The sequence below is a fragment of the Malus domestica genome, chromosome 07 (genome assembly GCF_042453785.1).
Source record: "Malus domestica chromosome 07, GDT2T_hap1".
NCBI lineage: Eukaryota > Viridiplantae > Streptophyta > Magnoliopsida > Rosales > Rosaceae > Malus > Malus domestica.
In genome coordinates, this window is record NC_091667.1 from 28,990,710 (window position 1) to 29,001,433 (window position 10,724).

At 38.7% G+C, this 10,724-nt stretch overlaps 1 long non-coding RNA gene across 1 annotated transcript; it reads left to right on the forward strand.

Annotated features, from left to right (window-relative positions):
* The first annotated feature begins 297 nt into the window (after positions 1-297).
* On the forward strand, positions 298-3,015 carry LOC139197453 (uncharacterized). Its single transcript, XR_011582887.1, has 2 exons — positions 298-609; positions 2,557-3,015. It is a non-coding gene; the product is annotated as an uncharacterized lncRNA (long non-coding RNA).
* The last annotated feature ends 7,709 nt before the right edge of the window (positions 3,016-10,724 follow it).

Genomic DNA, 10,724 nt, shown 5'->3' on the forward strand with positions numbered 1-10,724 from the left:
TAGGGACATTTTTGTAATTTTGGTCTCATCTAGAAGACTCCAGATTTTCTGGAGTCTGAGATGTGCCACATGTGTGGTTGAGATGAAAGGAAAAGAAGAGAAATGAGAAAGACGGTTGTGATGGAAGGGAAAGAAGGGAAATGAGGGAAAGGAGAAGGGAATGGACCAATCAGAAAATGAAGAAATGAGGGAAATGAGGAGGGAGAGAAGGAAGGGAACTCGAACCTCCCTCGACCCGACCCGGTTTTCTTGCCTTTCTCTGACAGTTTTTCATCGATTGTTCAGGCAAACCATGTCAAACAACCACCTAGAAACACTCTATGACCTTCCCTCTACCTATTCCACCCAAAAATTGATGAAAATGGCTTTGAAATTGTGAAAACCGCACCGGTGGGTGCGGGGGTTCTTGGCGTCGATCCTCCCATTTCTGAAACAATTTTCTTCGATCACCACCACCTATAGCATCCTCTTGAGCCCAGGAACAAATCCCAAACAACTGTAGGGGTGGCGGAGCACCAAAGGTAACGGATCGAAGCCACCCATTCTTAGGGTTTCCAACGATTTCTTGGATGATTGTGGTAGCTAATCGGTGGTGTTTGTCTAATCATTGTGAGTCTTTAGGGTTCCTTATCTTGGTTTTCTCGTTATGCTTTGCTTACTGACTACTTGTTGGTCTTTCTACTGTTTTGGTTGTATGGTTCTTGATGCTGGTTTTGGCTGTTGAGTGATGCTTCAAGTTCTATGCTTTTTTATTTTTGTCTTGCTGCCTTGGGGGTGGTTGTTTGCAACTTTAATTATAACTGGCGTTACTTGGGGTGTAGGAATTGGTTAACTTTCGTTTAGGGCTACTGGTCGTGGAGACGTTTGGCCTTCCCTATCCTCTTTTTATGTTCTCTCATTGGCTATAGGTTGGTGTTTTAAGATGTTTTAGACTTTGGGTTAACGCATACGGCTGCCACTTCCAGTAATTGGCTAAGTTTTGGTATTATGACCTATAGTGTAGGTTCTTCGATTTCCTTTTTATTGTTTTTCTTTATTTTTTTTGGTGTGCTTTGATGGTTGGTTTCCCCCTAAATGTCTCTATATATTCTAGTTTCGGTGGTACCTCCCCTTCCTATCAAACTTCTGCTTTCTTATCCCTCATTTCTTGGTTCTCTTAGAATGTCTAACCCTCAATTGGCTGATTTTTCCTCTAGCAATCCTCGTAGACCTAGAATTTGCTCTGAGAGCTACATCCATAGTTGGGAGAATCCATTTCCTGTTCCTCAACCTGGTCAAGAATCGGTTATGGTTGAAAAGGTTATGAGCACTTTTACCATGGAGCGTGGTGTGACTCGTGTAAACACCCACTTATGGTCTTCCATCAATGTTGAGCATATGTTTTCTAGGGTTTTCAGGGGGAAGATGTTCGGTCAACCTTTTGTTGCCCGTTTGATCAAGTAGAAGTTGGGGCTCTTATGGAAGAATAAGGTGAAGAACACCTTATTCTTGGACCATTTCGGAAGGAAATAGTTTGTGCTTGAATTCATGGATGAGGATGATTTGAAATTCATCATAAGAAATCGACCATGGTACGTTCGTGGTCAAATTTTCCACTTGGAACAGTAGACAACAAACTTCAAGGACACAGACGTCATTACCAAGCTGGTTGTCTGGGCTCATCTACCTCGAGTCCCTGTTCAATACAAAAAGAAGAATATTATCAAAGATATTACTCAGCCTATAGGTCGTGTGATCAGAGTGGATGAGGTAACTTTCGGTTTAAATGGCCTGTTTGTCAAAGTTTTTTTAAAAGTTGACTTACGCTTCCCTCTAAAGCGTGTCCTCATTGTTAACCATGAGGTTGACTACCCAATCCTTATTAGTTATAAAAAGATATTTGAAGTGTGTTTTTACTGCGGGAGAATGAGGCTTGAGGGGCATGTGTGCTCTGAAGTTAAAGCAGATGATGGTTGCTTCATGATTGACAAAGTTTTTTAGGATGAACCGCCCGTTTATCCGGAGGACGTGGTTGTAGATGATGATGTTAAGGCGAGTTTGCAAAAGAATGTGATGCTCTATTTTCCTAATGCTACAATTGTCGATGAGGATTACAATGAGGTTGAAGAATTTGGACAACGTGTGGAGGACATGGGCCTTGATGAGGATGGTTGGACTACGGTTGTTCCAAGATGGAAGAAAAAAATGGACAAGAGAAAAATGGGTGACAACTCTAGAGATGATAGGTCATATAGAGAAGTGGTTGCTAGCCCTAAGCCAAAATGGGTAGCAAAGGCACATATCGTGCAGGACTGGAGAAAGGCTGGAAAATCAAAGGAGAAGCATTAGCATGTAAGTGAAAGCAAGAAGGGTTACCGGGGCAATGCAAATCATAGTTCTCAAAATGATCTGAATTTCATAACTAATTGAAATATGTCTGATTTACATTTGTTTGATGATTTGGTTGTGTTATTTTTTCTTCTTGAGTATTATTACAATAATGATCTTAGGCTAGGCAAGGTGAATTTCCTTGATGCTATATGTATTTTGATAAAAATAAAAAATAAAAAAAATCAGGATGTAATGATGTCAAACGTGGGGAGAGTTGAGTCTGAAGCTAGGGAGAACTTGAGAAGTTTTGTTGCTGCCATGCTTGCGGCTGAGGCGGCTTCCGTGAGTGCTAGGCCAACTGTTGGAATGATGAGTCCAAGAAAACGTGTCTGCGAGGTGGATATTGATGAGGCTGGTCCATCCACTTATCTTGAGGAGTTAGATTGATGAAGGGAATTGTTTGGAATTGTAGGGGAATGGGAAGACCTGATTTTACCAATAATTTTAATTTCTTAATAGCTTGGTTAAGCTAGATTTCTTTTGTTTTATCAAAACTAAGACTGTTGTAGACAAGGCCCCTGTTGGTTGTTTTAGAAGGTTTTTATCAATCTTTTGGTTTTAACCCTGAGGGGAGATCTGGGGCATCTTTATTTGTTGGAATGCTAATGCTCTTAATCTAAATGTGGTTGTTGCTTCTCCTAGTTATATTCATGCTTTAGTTAAAGATGCGTGTGCAAATATTGAGTACTATGCTACTTTTGTCTATGTCTATCCTCAGAAATATCTCCAAGATAATTTGAGGAATGAGTTTTTATCATTAAACCCTGTTGATAAGACCTGGATGTTGCTTGGAGACTTTAATAATATTACTTGCATTCAGGAAAAATGGGTGGGAATCAAAGTGTTAGTACTCATATGACAAAATTTGTGAATTTTTTAAACAATGATGGGCTTATTTCTTTACAAGCTTCGGGTGTTCCTTTCACTTGGACTAATAAGCACAAGGATGATTCGCTTATTTTTGAGAGATTAGATAGGGTTGTTGCCAATTCCTATTGGCTTGAATTGCACCAAAACTGCTTTCTCCACAACTATCCTATCCTGGGGTCTGACCATAGTCCTTTGTTTCTAGATACCGTTGGTACTCAAGTTAGTCGAAGTTGGAAGTGCTTCAAATTTGAAGCCATGTGGAATCTTCATCCTGAGTTTAAACAGTTTCTAAAGGCGTGGAAATGCGGGGAGGGGCTTCTCCCTCTTTCATTTTAAGGGTTGCTTAGGTACCTTCCCTTTTCTTGTTAAAAAAATTGGAATCGTACGGTTTTTGGGTATGTTAGGGAGAAAAAGGATAAAATTTTGAGTGAGCTGGACCGTGTCTAGAAGGAAATTATGTCTCTAAATTAAACCCTACTAACAATTTCCATGAGAAAGTTCACTTAGAGGCTCAAATCAATGAAAAACACGCTCACGTCCTTAAGGAGGAACTGATATGGGCGCAAAAAGCCCAGTCTAACTGGTTAAAGCATGGAGATAAAAATACAAGATTTTTCCAATTATGTGCTACGATTAGAAGAAAGCAAAATGAAATCAATAAAATCAGAGATGGTAATGGCATTTGGTGGTATAGAGGTGAGGGCTTGGAGCAAGTTTTTGTGTAGGAATTCAAAATACGATTCACCAATTGATCTAATACTATTGCTGATCGCACCAACTTGATCACTCTGGTAATAAAACCTTGCATTTCAAATTATCAAAATATCATGTTAACTGATGTACCTTCAAATGAAGAGATTTGGAATGCTGTTAAAAGCATTGGAGGTCTTAAAGCCCCAGGGTCGGATGACATCCATGCAAGTTTCTTTCAGGAATGTTGGGATGAGGTGGGACCTTCATTGTGCAATATGGTGAAAGACATTTTTGTAAATAATACAAGTCTCAAGTTAATCAACCATACAAATATTGCCCTAATTCCAAAAGTGGAGAATCCAGAAACCGTCAATAACTATCGCCCAATTAGCCTTTGTAATGTTAGTTACAAAATTATAATGAAAATCATGATTACTAGGTTAAAGCCCATTCTTCAGGTGTGTATTTCGCCCAACCAAGGTGTTTTTGCCCGGGGTAGGTCAATATAGGATAATATTCTTATTGCTCATGAATTGTTCTTAAGTTTTAACAGGAAGAAAGGCAGAACCGGGGAGCTTGCTATCAAACTAGATTTGTTGAAAGCGTATGATTTTCTAAACTGGGACTACATCAAATGTGTGTTGGAAAGGTTTGGGTTTTGTCATAAGTGGATAAATCTAGTTAAGGAATGTATATCTTCTGCCTCATTCTCCATTAATATTAATGCTGAGTCTCATGGATATTTCTGTGCAAGTAGAGATATTTGGCAAGGCGACCAATTATCCCCTTACATTTTCATTCTTTGTATGGAACCCTTGATTAGGAAGTTGAATAAGTTAGCGTATACCCCAAAATCCCATATTGGCCTAGTCTCCTCCATTTTTTGCTACAAAGTATATAATCTAGTCTTTGCAGATAACTGTCTTCTGTCACATCCCCGGCCCGGGCCCCTATCACATCCCGGGCTCGACTCCGCCATAGCACGATATTGTCCGCTTTGGGCCCCGACCACACTATCACGGTTTTGTTTCTGGGAACTCACACGAGAACTTCCCAGTGGGTCACCCATCATGGGATTGCTCTCGCAGGAACTCGCTTAACTTCGGAGTTCTGATGGAACTCGAAGCCAGTAAGGTCCCAAAAAGCCTCGTGCTAGGTAGAGATGAGAATATACATATAAGGCTTACATGATCTTCATCCCTGGGAGATGTGGGATCTTACAATCCACCCCCCTTAGGGGCCCGACGTCCTCGTCGACACACTTCCGGCCAGGGATTGGCTTTGATACCAAATTGTCGTATCTCAGGCACGACTCCACCGTAGCACAATATTATCCTCTTTAGGCCCCGACCACACCCTCACGGTTTTGTTTCTGGGAACTCACACGAGAACTTCCCAGTGGGTCACCTATCCTAGGAATACTTTCCCGCGAACTCACTTAACTTTGGAGTTCCAATGGAACCCGAAGCTAGTGAGCTCCCAAAAGGTCTTGTGCTAGGTAGAGATGGGAATATATATATAAGGCTTATAGGATCCTCACCTTTGGGTGATGTAGGATCTTACAATCCACCCCCTTAGGGGCCCGACGTCTTAGTCGGCACACATCCAGCCAAGGATTGACTCTAATACCAAATTGTTATATCCCAGCCCGGGCCCCTACACACATCCCGGGCTCGACTCCACCGTAGCACGATATTGTCCGCTTTGGGCCCCAACCACGCCCTCAGGGTTTTGTTTCTGGGAACTCACACGAGAACTTCTTAGTGGGCCACCCATTCTGAAATTGCTCTCGCCCGAACTCGTTTAACTTCGAAGTTCCGATGGAACCCGAAGCCAATGAGCTCTCAAAAGGCCTCGTGCTATATGGAGGTGGGCATGTACATATAAGGCATATCACCCCCTTTCCGTTGGTCGATGTGGGATGTTACAGTCTTATCTTTGCCAGGGCATCTCCCAAGGGTGCCAAGAAGGTCTTAGAAGTTTTATATTGTTTTGCAAATGCTTCGGGTCAACAAATAAATTTCAACAAATCTTCTTTATATTTTTCTTCTAATACAACTAACCAGATAAGAAGTGAAATTGTTAACATTCTTCAGATACAACATAAGACCACCATTGGAAAATATCTCGGTATACACAACATTGTGTTCTGGAATGACCCTTTAAATGGAAATGAGTTGATCAGGAGGTTCAAGCAGAACTTGCAAGTTGGAAAGCTCACACCCTTTCAAAGGCAGGAAGACTTACTATCGCCCAATTAAACCTTTCAGGTATGCCTAAACATGTAATGTCTAGTTTTAAATGCCCTTATAAACTAACAAGCCAATTAAATAGGGAATGTAGACAGTTTTTCTGGGGCAATAGTCATAAGTGTAACCTTGTGAGTTGGAAGAAAATTTGTAGACCAAATAGTGCGGGTGGTTTAGGCATCAGGAACCTAGACCATTTCAATAAGGCGTGTCTCGCTAAACTAGGTTGGAGAGTGCTTTTCGATAAGGATAATTGGTGGGCTAATATAGTCAGGAGAAAATACCTTAGACATGATGGGTTTCTAGAGACTAAAGCTAAACAAAACCACTCGCTTGCCTGGAAAGGAATCCTGGGGTCTAAAGACATTATCAGAAAGGGTATGAGGTGGGTGGTGGCAAGGACATCTTGTTCTGGACTCACAACTAGGTTTTTCCTCACCCTTTCTTCCATCTCATCCCAGAGAATCAAATGAAGGATTTATTTTGAAAAACATGTTCATTTGAGCAACATCATATAGCATGCAATTAACAATTAAAAGGCGGAATCATGCTTGTATGCATTCAAAAACAAAACATTACCCATGAAATTCAAAGCCTAGTAGATTGGTGAACCAATAATCAACTCAAAACAAAGTGAGTTGAAATTATTACCTTTGTAGATTCCTCTTTGCATAAGCAAAGGCTAATCACCCAAAGAGATAGGGCCTTCATTCCTTGCTTCTTAGATCCATGGATTTGGATGGAAAAATAGGTTTCTCCAAGTTCCCAAAATAGGGAACCTCTAAGTCTCTTCACCAAGGTTTGATTGTAGAAGAAATGAGTGACCTTGGAGTAGTAGGATTGCTAGATGTACCCTCCAAGGTGTTAGCCTCTTTAGAGAGAAAATGGAGAGACAATTCTCACCAATTTTCCCCCAAAATAAACCCTTAATTTTTCCCTAATGAATTTTGGCTATAAAGTCATTTATATAGTCACTTCTTTAAGTAACCTAAACAACCAAAACCCTAATTCATCTAATATGGCCGGCCATTTAGGGATGTTTGGGCTTTTGGGCTTTAATGAATCTTTATTCATTAAATTGTCATACAATTTAAGTTAATGGGCTTGACGTTCGAAGCCCATTGGGCCTTAAGGTCCAAAACTATCCCGAAGTCTTTAACGAACTTATTCGTTTGATTAATTAACATATTAATTAATCCTTGCCATAAATAAATGATTAAACCATTTAATCATTCTTACTCATTTCCGTTTAATCTCCAATCTCTACCTTTTACGGTGTGCGATCCATTAGGTTCCTTTTAGCGAGGTAGTGGGCGATTAAAACCATTTTACATCGATTGTGAATTGAAACTATTTTCAATTCTCCCTTTAGTGATTACACACGTTTAGGGCTTCCACAAACCATGAGTGACACCTAGCAGCATATCATGGTTACCCAAGCTAATCAGAAGAGGTGGAGAACCTATTCAGTTCGGGATTACAAATGCAATACGGTCCTTCTCTAATCTAATACTCTTGACCACATTGTTTGGTATGATAGTTTATTTACTCATGTCTACTATCCAATGTGAATCGTTTGCTTATATGATTTCCTTGAATGTGATTTGGAACGCATTCCCCAATCTCATTCATACTCTGGCCAGAGATTCCAAATCATATCATAGAGTATTCTCCCTCAACTGTTTGAAGGTTAGAGATCCCTTGTTGCGCATTCACTTGTCTCCATAGCTAAGTGGCTTAACCCCAACGATGCCGTGACACCCCGAGGGGGTGAATTAGACATAATCAAAGATTAAGGACTTAACCACAAGACAACTGTGATGCCTCAGGTCAAAGGACTACTTTGCATTATCCCAACCATGAGTTCTCATGTGACATGGAATATAAGAACTCTTCGTTGATCACGTTCAGTGAACTCATTCTCTTATTGAGCACCTACGTACTTGTCTTGATGTCACACACACCAATGACTCGAGACTAGTCACTCTCCCTGAGAGAAGACACAGTACGTACTGATCTTAACGGACTGTCAATGCCCAATTAGTAATCCTATGATCAGGAACATTTAGGATGTGTCTACGAAAGAATGGTCTCATTAATCTAACTTCATTAGATTGCATTCTCCCAATCACATATTCCTTGGACTTTATCGTTTAAGCATATAACATTTATATGAGACGGCTCAAACAATAATCTTTGCCCTTTATATGTTAAACTAGATTAGTTTAACATTTGAAATGTCCGTAAAGTATCATCATATGATTGGTTTTAGGGCACATTTCCAACAATCTCCCACTTGCACTAGAGTCAATCAGCATTGGTCATCAGTGATGATACCTCTTCTGTAGTCATTTCATAAATGGCTGAAAAGTAGGCCTAGACAATGGATATCTATATGTTATCCATAGAAACAACGTTTGAGAATAACAACGTCACCATTATACATGATTCTCAATCATGTGGTTCAGTCTCTCATTTGTGTTCGGATCTTGATGAGACCTTGATTCCCAGGCTTGAGCTATCGCCCCATTAGTGTCATACACTTTCTGGTTGGAATCGAATAGAGAGTTCATAAATGAACTTTCCCATCCAAACAACATTGTTGTAAACTTCTTATATGGCAATATATTTTGCATTCATAATGGAACACACTAAAGTCATTACTTTAATGTTTCCATTCAAATATCTCTTTAGTCATAATAAAGAGATATCTGTTTATCTCTTCATTCACAATGGAGAAACATCTAATGATGGATTAGATTCATAATCTAATACATTTACGCTTCCATTACGTTACTCTAATTCTTCCTCGATCTTTGAGGAATTTATCCTTTAGTATTTCTTAAATACTTAATGACTCACTTGACAGTTGCCATGGTTCTGATCCTGGGATTGCACTGATATCGTCTTGTACCGTTCTAGGTACAACTTATATCAATGTTTTTCATACAATATGAAATACATAAATCACCTTTCTGCGTATGCATAAAGGATTCTATTTACGCATTATTTCTTTGGGAGTCAAAGAGTACGCTCTCTTTGAGAAGAACAACTCCTTAGTCTTACTAGAGTTGTCCTTTTTATTGAAGTTTATCATCATATGAGAAACTTCCTAGCATCTCTTGTCTATTATTAGGGATTGATATAATCCAATTATATCCTAAAATCTATCATTATAGATTTACATCCCATGTATATAGACAATGTCTCCCATATACATTCTATCGTTATAGAATGCTTAAAGTCATAACTTTAACGAAGAAGAATTCATTTCATTTCCAAAATTAATATATCATATATATTTTAAATTTTAGGAACATGATTAACTCCCACTAATCTTTTGTAAACCTAGTAAACAAAAGATTTATTTACATCTTTATAAGCAATCAAACGATTTGATCTTTTTCTCATAAGATGCAAATAGCTCCCACTAGCTTGCTAAGATCCATGATGGATGGATCTCTACAACTTACATGTCTTGTGATTCATAGTTTTAGACATATATTATCAAGACTATCTTAATAATGTCCAAACATTGAATCACCATTTAGTTGTAGCTAGCAATCTTCGAATTAATTGAAACTAAGACTATCTCAAAGATGGTTTCTTCAAAGTCAACCATTTTCTTTGATTGTAGTCACCTTAAGCTACCAATTAGCTATGAAGGTTTCATTATTTCGAGTCAAATGGTACTTTACCATTTCCTTGAGTATATATCGTATATGCACTCAGTGTATAAGGATTTTCATTCTTACTTCTTTCGATTTAAGAGGTGCAACTCTATGACATAGTCATAGAGTTCAAAACCATTCAACTGAGACGGTTTATAAATCCTTATTGACTACCTTGGAGCTTGAGGTATAGGAACTAGGTTGTTATATTTGTTGATTACTTCCTTGTCTCTCAAAGAACCCATTCTTTGAGTTCTATCTCTCGTTCATTTGCTCTTAGGCAAATCACATTGTAGGATTACAATGAACTACCCAACAAAACAACATTTGTTAGTTGGTTTATAGAAGCGATATCCAAAAGTTATTTTAAGGATATCCTACAAGATTGTTATCAAACAAATATTGCTTATTAGCACACAACCCCAAATCTTTAACATGCTTAAGATTTGTCTTTCTTTTCCAACTACATCTTATGGAGTCATGAAAATATTGGAAGATCTTCTCATCGACAATCATATTGTTTTTAGAAGTATATATCCTATATATGGGTAATAGATAACATTTAACGAACTAAATCTTATTCAAGTTCGTTCTTCTCCTAATGGAGAAATACATTATCTTATGATGCTATTTTCCTTGATATCTTTCAAGGAAACTCATCTAAAGTGTTACCTTTCCTTGGATCAAATCTAAGGAGGTAAATACTTTAGATATCTTACTCATCTATTTACATTTCTTGAATTCTTTGAAACCTTTTGCAAAGTATTCGGACTTGTGTTTATTCAAAATAAACTATAGTCCAACCGAGAGTGATATTCGGTGAATGTCATATAACATGAGTAGTATTATGTTGTGGACAAGTGCCACTAAC